The sequence below is a fragment of the Aricia agestis genome, chromosome 15, assembly GCF_905147365.1.
Source record: "Aricia agestis chromosome 15, ilAriAges1.1, whole genome shotgun sequence".
NCBI lineage: Eukaryota > Metazoa > Arthropoda > Insecta > Lepidoptera > Lycaenidae > Aricia > Aricia agestis.
The window spans coordinates 2,034,187-2,046,464 of record NC_056420.1 but is presented as its reverse complement, the minus strand read 5'-3'; positions in this window follow the sequence as shown (position 1 = coordinate 2,046,464).

Sequence of the window (12,278 nt, the reverse complement as noted above, 5' to 3'; positions counted from 1 at the left end):
ATTTAATGAAAAATATATGAATTATGATCATACATTTTTCATTAAATTCAATTTAAATAACGTAATAACTGAGTTAAATATACAAATTATTATCTTTATCTAGTCTCGAGGCCGCGCTCGCCTACACAACTTTACAGTGTCTCTGCGCTCCTGGTAACCGCCTTAACACTTTGCTTGGGGGAGATATGGACACTGACCCCATGCAGTGAACGCCATTTTTTGTGATTGGACAAAAAATGAATGATATTAATGATATATCTCATTCTACACCTACACACATATATTTTTCTGTCTCTTTCTTATAATTTACTAAATGACGGCTGACGCCCGCAACTCCGTTGCGCTAAAATTCGTTATTCGTGCGGGAACTGTACATTATTTTTTTGGGATAAGCAGTATCCTGTGTCCTTTCCCGGGACTCTTAAGTATCGCCATATCAAATTTCAGCAAAATCTGTGGAGCGGCTTGGGCGTGAAGAGGTTACAAAGAAACGGACAAAATATTAAAGTAGGATAGAATAGTATTTGTCAGCATTATTATGTTTTTGTTATGTTGCATTGTGATAATTCACTGATAAAACAACACATTGGAAAAGCGTCTTACGAAGGAAAATTGTTCGTGCGTGCGCGGGAAACCTTCAAACCTGGTTTAAAGATATATACTTATTACAAATCTTTAAAATTGAGATAAATGAACACAAAAAATCGTTATGATTGTCACAATTTATTTGATTTTTACATATTTTGAAAAATCACATAAAATAAATTGCGACTTGCGAGGCAATGTTGAATCAAAATTCTGTTATTAAAATATACAGACAAACATGTAACCTCCTCCTTTTTCGAAGTCGGTCAAAAATACTTCTTATCTATATTTTTACTCAATATACTCCTGGATTTTTCATTTTTTTTTAATTTGACTGTTTACAAGCGCCTACTTTATTTTTAAGGCAATATATAGTTTGTGATTGCTCATTAGCTATGTCCACCCACACTAATGACTATGCGCTTTCGTCATCTTCTTAGTTCTTTCATTCAACTTTCGTTTTGGCGCATTCAATAATTGAATGCGTCAACGAACGCAACGCCAGCATTGTCATTTTTGTTCAGTTGCAGTGTCTGTCAGCTTCTTATAACATGTGCGACGGCCGACGAGAACATTTTACTGGGTGGAATATGTGCGGCTTATTTGGTTATAAGAAATTCCAGAAACAAAATAACAAAGCGAAAGCTTTGGATACCGTCAGAAGACGTCGCGGGCATGCCTCACGTTCGCTGTTCACTGCGCTATAACGCATGCCCTTGATGAACAGAAAAAGGCACAGTGTGGACAAAGCTAAAGATCACAAAAATTAACGAAGCCGGCAATTGTTTTGCCATAATATAAAATATATTTCGCCCATATTATTTTTTGAAGTGACTTAATAAGTATGGCACCATGGCAACGTCCATCGCTATCCTATCGCACAAACAATGGTCGCCGTCAGTCTCGAGTTGTTATAATTTACTATTATTTATTAAACAAATGCACTTATCAATATAAAAAGTAGCCAGTAGCCGATTCTCAGACCTACTGATTCTACTGAAATCTGAATAAACGAATAATAAAAACTAAGGAATCGTAACTCCCATTCTATTACCGTTTTAAATTTGGTTCCTTTTGATCTGTCATGTAACGTCAGCCTAGCACCGCTCAAGGTCACCTAAACATTGCAAATGTATTGAAATGTGTACCTAAGCTACACTTTTTTGACAAGTATTGTGGAGCATGTTTTTTGACGGAGTTACTTTTCCTTACTTTTTACTAGCTGTGCCCCGCGGTGTTACCCGCGATTTAAAAAGCAACAGTTCCAGGAGGAGGAGGGGGGGGGGGGGTTTGGGGGTGGCGCAGCCCCCCCAAGCAGAAGACGGGGTGAAAGCCTATTAAGCAAATGACACACGAAATCCGTGTTTAGTTTAGGTTAGAATAAATTCACTTTTATAATTAATTACTTCAATTGTTTGTAAAAAGGATAATTAAAACTCAGCACTAACGACGCGATACCATTTCGTTAAAAGCAACAGTTCCAGGAGGGGGGGAAACCGGCACTGACTATTCAGCTGTATACAGTAGGTACAGATTGTTTATTGCACAAGAACCGTATATTTTTACGGGATAAAATTAAATTTCAGTTAAAGCGGTTTAGCGGTTTGGGCGTGAAGAGGTAACAGGCAGACATACAGACAGACAGACACACTTTGGCATTTATAATATTAAGTATGGAATCCATACTATGGATGTTCTGAATACTATGTATGATTCCTTTAAGCAGCCTCCACACGTTGGCCGTGTTTGCCCAACAGAAAAGGACGGCGCTATACTAAAAAAAGAGATGGAATTATTTGCGTCTTTCTTTCTGGTATAGCGCCGTCCCCTTCCGTTCGGCAAACACGGCCAACGTGTATAGCGGCCTTTACGTTCGCGTCGTTCGTCAGTCTATCCCGAACGAAGCGCTGAAAACGAAAGTTATGACGTCACAAATTCGATATTCACTCGCGAATATCGATTGAAACGAGAGCTGAATTCAGTATGCAGTTTATGCGTCCCTGGTGTACAATATCCCTGATACATTATCAAAACCGTGTGCAGACAGATAAGCGACAGCAAACAGGAAAACTCAATAAGTTAGCTGAAAAAAAGTAGACGCCGAACACAACAATTTTTAAATTAAATAAAAAAATGTGCCAGATATATACCTATCTGGCACATTTTTTTATCCCATTTCAAACACACACTTAGTTTAGACACTTAGTTTTAGATTCTGGTAGACCTTAGACAATATAAAACAAAGTGATGATGCCCAAAACTCCGTTGCGCCAAAACTTGTTTATCGCGCGGGAACCGTACATTTTTCCGGGATAAAAAGTATGTAGTCCTATGTCCTTTCCCGGGACTCAAGTATCTCCATAACAAATTTCAACAAAATCGGTTTAGCGGTTTAAGCGTAAAGAGGTAATAGACAGACAGACACACTTTCGCATCTATAATGTTACGTGCTAGGGTTCGAAGGATTTGGAGAGAAAGACCTGCTGACTCTCTTGAAGACTTTATTCACTAAGTCTAGGTCACACAAGCACCCACTAGGTCACAACACTTTGCACTAGGTCCAAACACTAATCACTAGGTCCAATCACTAAGCACTATCACTGTCCTAGGTCGTAGCCAAGTCGAAGGTTTCACTGGTTCACTCACTATTGATCACTTGTTGTCACTCTGAAATCGCCTTGATGATCGCTCGAACCGAACGTTCGGTTCGAACGCGAACTGAACTGCCGGGCCGTCTACCTGCGGCTTTTTATATGGCGAGACGAATTCCAGAAAGTTTCCGATTCACGTAAACAAGCATGGGAACTTTCTAGGAGGCTCGAGCATGTACCACCTAGCGCCATCTAGTTTCGAGTAGGGGATTTATGTGTAGTGTGTCCCCTGATCTTTAAAAAATTCAATACCCTCTTTACTTTGCTGTAGTCGGGTAATAAAAATGCATTTCCTACAACCTGCAGGTGTGCATTGTTATGATTTCATTTTGTTGATTCATCGTATGTGTAAATGAATAAATAAATATTTGTTAAGACTAAGACTATACAGTACTAAGGTTAGGTTGCACCAACTAACTTTAACTATAACTGAAACTATAACTACAATGCAAAATGTCAAATCTTTGGTTAAAGTTAAAAATGGACGCCATCAAGATGCCATATTTAACCATAACCATAGAGCTCGACAAGGTTTTGAATGCACGTGGCGAGAAAAGGAACTAACGCTGTCATCATACAAAAACGCCATTTTTGACAGTTCTCCTTTACCAGCACTCAGCAGCGCCCCCGCCCACGTTCATTTATAACCTTGTTGGACCAGCTGTCATCTGTCAATTTCTCCGGTCAAAGTTAAGGTTAAAGTTAAAGTTAAATTAAGCCTTAACTATAACTTTAACTCTAACTATAACCACGCATCTGGTGCACCGTGCAACCCAACCTAAGTAAGTATAAAATATAATATTGTAATGGAAATTTTTAGAAAATAATATTTTAAACTTACTACAGTGGTTAGTGTAAACACCGTTATCCTTGAAACCATCAAATGAGCCCGTCAAAATGAGTTCCCAGCATTGCTCTCATAGAAAAGTTGTTAATTTTGACGGGCATATTTGATGGTTTCAGGGATAACTAGCACACTGTATTTTTAATGTCCATTTTCACCAACCGCCTCCTAATTCTTTAAATCTTTAAAATAATATGTTAAATGAGCGTTGAAATAACGTTTTTTTTTGAAGCCCTGAAAAGCCTACTGGCTAACTGGCTACCTAAAATGGTATATACTTACCGTAATTTATTGTTAGGGAGCGGTTGGTGAATATGGACATTAGTCTCTAATCTAGGAAAACTAGGTTTTATGTTTAAGGTTGGTTTATCACGTATGTTGGTTTCCATAATATCAACATCGTCGTCGTTTCGTCACAGAAAGTAAAAGTGTGACGTCAGCACCCGTCGCGATGAGCTTGGGACCGACAGCATCCGACGAGTACCAGAGACGCATGACACAAAACAGCTCACATACGACCACCTATCCACCTCTATATTCCTAGTGCTTTGAATTTTAAGAAGAAATCTGTGCGAAGCTGTGGTCGCAACTCGCAAGTAAAAAAGGATTTTGCGGTTACCATGCACGCATGCATAGCGAATACCCAAGGACAAAATATTTTTGGAGAAGGCAAATCAAGAAGATATTGACCTTGTGCATTGCCCTCTCATCTGCCGACAGCAAAATTCCAAAAGCATTCAAACTCGTTTGGAATCAAAAAATCGTGTAACTGTTATCTATACATCTATTACAAATAATAAAACTGTAGAAATGACAATTCTGTACATTAAAGATATCCAAAAAATAATAAGCGGGGGCTGTTACTACATCGCTATAGAAGCCAAAACTGTGGTTAGTTTTTTGTCTGTCTGTCTGTCTGTCTGTATGTTTGTTCCAGCATCACACGAAAACTACTGATCCGATTTAAATGCGGTTTTCGCAGATATCTGGTGTGCAAAAACTTTTCCCCCCACCTATCCAAGGGGTCAAAAGAGGGGGTAAGATTTTGTACCAAACTCTTTTCTTTAACACGAAAACTACTGATCCGATTTGAATATGGTTTTCGCAGATATATTTATCTTCTTCCAACTAAACATCTGGTGTATAAATTTTTCCCCTCTCACCCCTCTAAAGGGACCAAAGAGGGGGTCAAACTTTTTTCCTCAATGGACTAACGCTTCACGCTTATAATGCCCCATTCGCGTTAAGAGGGCGACTAACGCAAAAAATCGTCCTTCTCTCTTCACACTCACGCCCGTCTTTCATATGCCAGCCCCTCTATCATGAGCTCTTAAAGCCAGCCAGAATACTGACTGGCTCGCATTTTGGTACCATGACCTCTATTTTCCAGCCAGTCAGTGGTCACGTGACACAAAACTCACTTCTCCATTGTTAACTAAGTAATAATTTCGTATCATGACAACACTTCTGACATAAGCTCGCTTGCTTTTACGTCAAATACAGCAATTCAATAAACACCAACCAACGAGTAGCTTTTACTGAATAGTTTACATTTTAGTAATTTTATTTATTAATATTACATACTTTTTAGTCTTAAATTATATTGCTATTTAGTTGGTTAGTTACTTAATAAGTTATATTTTAGTCTATAGCATATATTTTAGTGAAAATAATTCGTTATTAAAACCAAAAAACTAAACATTCGAAGTGTCCAAATTTTTGGAAAACGATTAAGTATTCTCAAGTTAATCACGAAGTGATACATAAGTAAAGACGTAGAGACCTTAGTAATCCATTTAGTGTTAGTGAGGTTTCAGAATAATAACATAAGTGAGGTGTAGTATAATAATACAATATACTTACCTATATGTCTAGTCAACAATAAGGTTTGCATTTGTGCGATGAGCTAAGACTGCATTGATTTAGTACACAAGAAACACATACAAGGTATAACACAAGTGTTGTGTATAATTACTTACTGTAAAACAAGTATGAATTTTCACCAAAAACCTACAGGTACAATCTTATAGTTGCATTGTAGGTTTTTGTGTTATTTCACAAACAATTTCCTTGTAAATCTGAAGTATTATTGGTATATGCATGATAAACACTGCACCAAAGAGGTAAATTCAATATTACTTACTTTTAACAAGAATTTTCAGAACACAACCTTTTAAACTTTATATGTATGTATAACATGCTCCGGATAAACATTGACACACCAAAACTACTAGAAAAGTTAAATAATTGATAATATCATAGAATCCCAATTAGCTAAATTCTCATATGAGCACTTTTTCATTTAAGTATAACTTCTTCTCTTGACTACAATATGGTATTATATGATGGGAATAGTGTAAATCACTAAATTTTACTCAAAAACAAAAACCTACATTATAGTACTTTTCCAAAAAATACTTAAGTACCTACTTAATGTTAATTGCATAACAAACATATGGAACTTATTGTTCATAAAACATAATATTATCATAGGAACATATATTATTATGTATTACCAAAAATACTTTTGTACTTAAGTACCTCAATAATAATAATAAGTATTAGTTTTATATTAAATTAAAATTTAAAATACATGAGGACTTACTATGTACTTCTTAGGAACCTATCTTAGGAGCATTTCGTACAATCTTTTGATTGCAGTAGGTCTTTGTGTTATTTCACAAACTATTTCCTTGTAAACCATGCATGATAAACGCTGCACCAAGGAGGTAAATTCAAAGGTATTACTTTCTCAATAACAAGAATTTTGAGAACACAACCTTTGAAACTTTAGATTCATGTATATTCACGAATAAATATTGACACACACACATACACCTAAACTACTAGAAAAGTTAAATCATTGATAATATAAAATCCAAATTAGCTAAATTCTCATATGCACTTTTTCATTTATAACTTCTCTTGACTACAATATGATATAACATGCAATGGGAATAGTCACTAAAACTCAAAAATATAATCCTACATTACTTATAGTACTTTTTCCAAAAAGACATAACAAAAATTGCATAACAAACATACTTATTGTTCATAAAACATAATATTTTCATTGGAACTTATATTATTATTACCAAAAATACTTTTGTACCTCAATAATAATAATATTAGTTTTATATTATTACATTTAAAATTTAAAATACATGAGGACTTACTAAAGTCCTCATGTATTTTTAAAAAGATGTGGTCGTTTTAGGGACCTATCAGACAGAGTGGTCATGCATTGAAGCATTTGCGTTGGAACAGTCAGTGTGTGACTGAGGAGCAATTCTGACACATTCAGAACTCCTCCTGTGTGAGTATATAGAGATACTCACACGGGAGGCATTCTACAACATAATACAACACAAAGAACACAAAACCCTTGACCGCTCTCTGTCTGAGATATCCCAGGCAATTTCCCATAGTTGCAACTTGCAATGCAGTTTCTAATAATTGTTATTGGTTTGCCAAAGAAAAGTCTGAAATTATAATATTGTTTTTATCTTTCATCAAAAGTTTGTATTTGAACTCCTTTAATAATAATAAATTAATATTCACACAAGGGATGTTTGATTCATCTTCTTTGATTTTAAGTGACAAGACCTTGTTTAAGATTTCCGCTGTATAAATATGTTTATAAGTATAATATAAAAGAGATTTAACACTTGCCTATCTGATACTAGGTTGATAATAAGGTGTAAGACAAATATAGTACCTATTGATGAAAGCTGTGTATGAATATGTATCTAAGGTAGGTATATTTAAGTGAGAAAATAAATGAAAAAACATTTAAAAACGAGTATTTATTAAATTTCTTTTAATTAAAGCTTTTGAGTGAATATATATTATCTTCCTAGGACTTCGTCATCATTACACTTGCAATTCTTTATTATAAAATGTAGTACTTATAGTATCTCAGTGTTAGCAATCATCCTTTATCCTGAAAAATATTTGGTTCAGCGTACACAGTACTAATAATGTAAAATGCCTTACAAGGCACGAAAAGGGGATTATTAAACTTATAAATTGCCTGTTTATGTTACAATAATACCTATTTGAAAGCTCAAAAAAACGTAGGTGTTCAAGAATGAGTTCAAGTTCAACAAACTATGTTCAACTCATGACATCAACTCTGTTGTAATGCATGTAATTGTAATCCACAAGTTTGATGCATTTCTAAGACTTTTTTATGGTAAATTATTTAGCGTAGGTATCAAATAGGTATAGGATATAATAAACTTATCAATTTCTTGCGTAAAACATAATCTCTATAAACTAAAATAACAATATCTAATTATCTTTTTTTTGTCTCCTTCTTCTTTTTTTTAATTGCCGACTCAGTTAGTTGCCAATGTCAGAGAATTCTTTCTCTAGATCGCCATGCTTGTGATAATATAAACATGAAGGAGTGTTATTTTCTCAGTGTTTTCATAAAGGGCTTATAAAATACCAAAAAAATATAAATAAAACCATTTACACATTTATAATAATTACCTTTAAATACAATAAATCGGTGCAAAAGTAACTATTCCTACATTAACCACGTTATATATTAGAAAATAGTATATTTTATAATAAAAATATCAATCTTTTTTTAAACTATATTTTCATCTTGATTTACAATTTTTCCGTTAGTCATTATGGCTAAGCCATTTCAATTCCTAAAAAAAAAAAACAATTCCGTGAGTCAAATTTGACGTTCGTGTTTGACATTTCTTAATCCAGTTCAGAGACAAATATTACAGGTTAAAACCATTCAGAAGTAAAAGTGGATATGATTCCGAAACAGAACCACTCACTTTACAACTGTTTACATACCTGCGCGGATTAGCTCAGGTTTTGACAAAGTTAATGATAGAGGCCCAGGTGAAAAAGGACGACGCGGATTCATTTAAATAAAAATAACATTATTTTTTTCCTAATAACTCGATAAATATGTAACATTTAAAAAATCCGCTAGGTCAGTTCTTCAATGATAGAATTGTATACAATGTGTTAAAATATTAACTTAGTTTAATGCACGGTAATGGGAATATATGAACAATTCGTGAAAATTAGATGCATCTTTGTGATCGAAAAAATTTTAAGATATCGTGTTTTTGCTAGGTCTGATTCTCGGAAATATAATGTAGTATGATCTATGTCTACAAAATGAAACAATTCGGGGCTTATTTTCAAGTATAAAATGAATTATAAAATCGTCAATTTAGGGTTAGTCGCCCCCATAAGATAGTGATAGGGTATTAGAGCGAGCGAGAGAAATGCGTAGCTCGATTTTCATTCGGCGGTATCCGCTTTTCTGACATTTCACTAGATTTAGTTTAGTGAAATGACATATCACTAGATTTGTTTAGTAAGAAGACGTAAGAAACAAGAATATTCGGTATCTACCGCGATTTCGTGACATCCCTAGGGATTTCGGGATATCCCTGATATCTTCTTTTCCCTGCGACATATAGATAGATATAGATTAGCAAATCTAGAAAGACCGGAGCGGTCAAATAACCGCATTTTCGTAATTAATTTGCGATATTGTTGTTAGTTGTTACATTTTTGTTATTATTTAATACTTTTCGATTGTGTAAATTGTGATAACGTATTTTTAATGATTGCTCAAGGCTTCTAGACGTGAATTACTGTACATAAGAGTAACTTTACCATTCTATTGCTAAAATGAGAAAATATAAAATCTGAAAAAAACGGTGTCATATGCTCATATATAATACAGGAACAAAACCAATAAGTAAATCTTGTGGAGTCATTATAATGTCATTATATCAGTAGCAGGATTTTCTTGAATATTTGTTCTATAATTTAATTAAGTTGCATCCATACTTCCATACTTCCATACTAATATTATAAATGCGAAAGTGTGTCTGTCTGTCTGTCTGTCTGTCTGTCTGTTACCTCTTCACGCCCAAACCGCTCAACCGATTTAGCTGAAATTCGGTATGGATATACTTTGAGTCCCGAGGAAGGACATAGGATGCTTTTTATTCTGAAAAAATGTATGGTTCCCGCACGATAAACGAATTTTGGCGCAACAGAGTTGCGGGCGTCATCTAGTTTATAAATAATTAAATGATCAATTAAATGCAAAAGCAAAATAGTAAGACACATAAAAAAATGTAAAAACATACGATGGGTCATTTGACCGCTCTTGGTCTTTCTAGGAAGTTCAGAATTCCGGTCTTTCTAGTGTCGACTTTTGACAGCGTTTCTGTCAATATCCTGATAATATTATGACGTGTGCATGTCGGACTTAGGTCGGATTGTTTGCTGTATAACTATGTGCTAGTAGCGGCCTCGGCTTCGACATTACTGTTCAGTCAAATCAATATAATGTTGTCTCACTCGCACATGCATGATTTTCAATAAAACTGATAATACCTCTTCAATTATTTATTTTTTATTAAAAATTTAAATAATTGACCTACTTTTAACCTTACCTTTAGCAGGCTGACCATGCTCTGAAAACAAGATAAAATTATTATTTTAATTTACTACATCATTACTATTAAGAATATTTTGAATGTAATATTATTATGTAAATTAACATTAAAAATTATTAATATATATTCTTAAATAACATAAATATTAATGATGCTTACATAACTTTTTGTGAGTTTGTATGTAACCTACCTATTATAATAAGTATATAACTCTACCTATTACCGTTCTTGAGTTACAGCCTAGAGACATACAGACGGACAGACAACGAAGTCATAGTAATAGAGTCCCGTTTTTACCCTTTGGGCTCTGAAGACCAAATAAATCCTTTGGGTACGGAACCCTAAAAATCACTATGGGGTTACCATGTGTTATGTAACCTATACTTAATAATTAATTAATTCAGACCTTCTACAATATTAGGGAACATACCCATACTACTTGACCCATTTAGGGGGGGGGAGGAGGGTCTTCAAAATACTACGCTCGGTCACGAGAGGGGGGGAGGGAGTCTAGACTTTTGTCACGTAGTCAATTTCGCCGAGAGAAACGTCATACGAAAAACATTTTCTTGACATTTAATACTTGACACTGGCATTTATTATGGTTATTTGTAGCCAAAAATTATTCTTGTCAATACCACGTGAACAATTGAAGGGGGGGGGGGGGTCTTGGCATATACTTCGCGTGGTCACCAGGGGGAGGGGGGGTCAAAAAATCTTAAAAAGTAGGTCACGTAGTATGGGTATGCTCCCTTTTCACTTTTCACGTTATTGAATACCCACAGTGTCAACCCAAAACTGGTTTATCGCCGGTCAGTTCGGTAATAATAATAAGTTAAGGTCAATTTTCTCGTTAAAAACGTGCTTAATGATCACGTGTACATTAGTATGATTAATAAAATTGTTACTTCCTAAGTTCCTAGATATAGTTCCGCCACAAATAAACAAAATAAAAATAATATAAACATTTGTAGAAATTGTTTGAAATCGTCAGCACAATGATATCATTGTCATGTTCATAGAGCATGGTGGCATTTGGTCCACCTTAGAATGGTCCATAATCCAGATCACCCTACAAGTTACTTTGTCTTTGACTATCCTCGTCTTTGAAGGACAATATTCCTTGGCTTGGTTAGAAGCCCAGAACCCATCATTGACTGCTTCAAAAAACTCCGCTTCACTGACCATGGCATTGGCCAGTTCCAGATCAAAATAAGCTATAATGTATATTTTTACATCTTCGTATCTTAAGAATCAGAGCTATATGAAAATATACATTTATATTTTGATACATCTAAATACATCTCACTACATCTTAATACATTTCTGTATATTACTATACATCTCTTCTCTTCATAGGATGTTCAAAAATTTCTGTGATTATATTATAGGTGTATATACCTACTTCTAGATATGTATATACTTAATATATAATAAATATATATAAATATGACCGGACCGGACTTAATATATAATAAATATATATAAATATGAAATAAACGGACCGGCTCGACCGGAGAAATACCACGGGCACAGGAAACCGGCGCGAAACAACGCTTGCGCTGTGTCACGCCGAATGAGTGAGTTTCCCCTGCCCTTTTTCCTTCCGTACCCTCCCCTATTTCCTTCCCTACCCTCCCCTATTCCTTTCTCTACCCTCCCCTACTCTCCTCTACTCAAAAAAATATAGTCCTGTAACCTGTTAATAAAAAAAATATATCGTTTTAAATATTTTATTCCTAC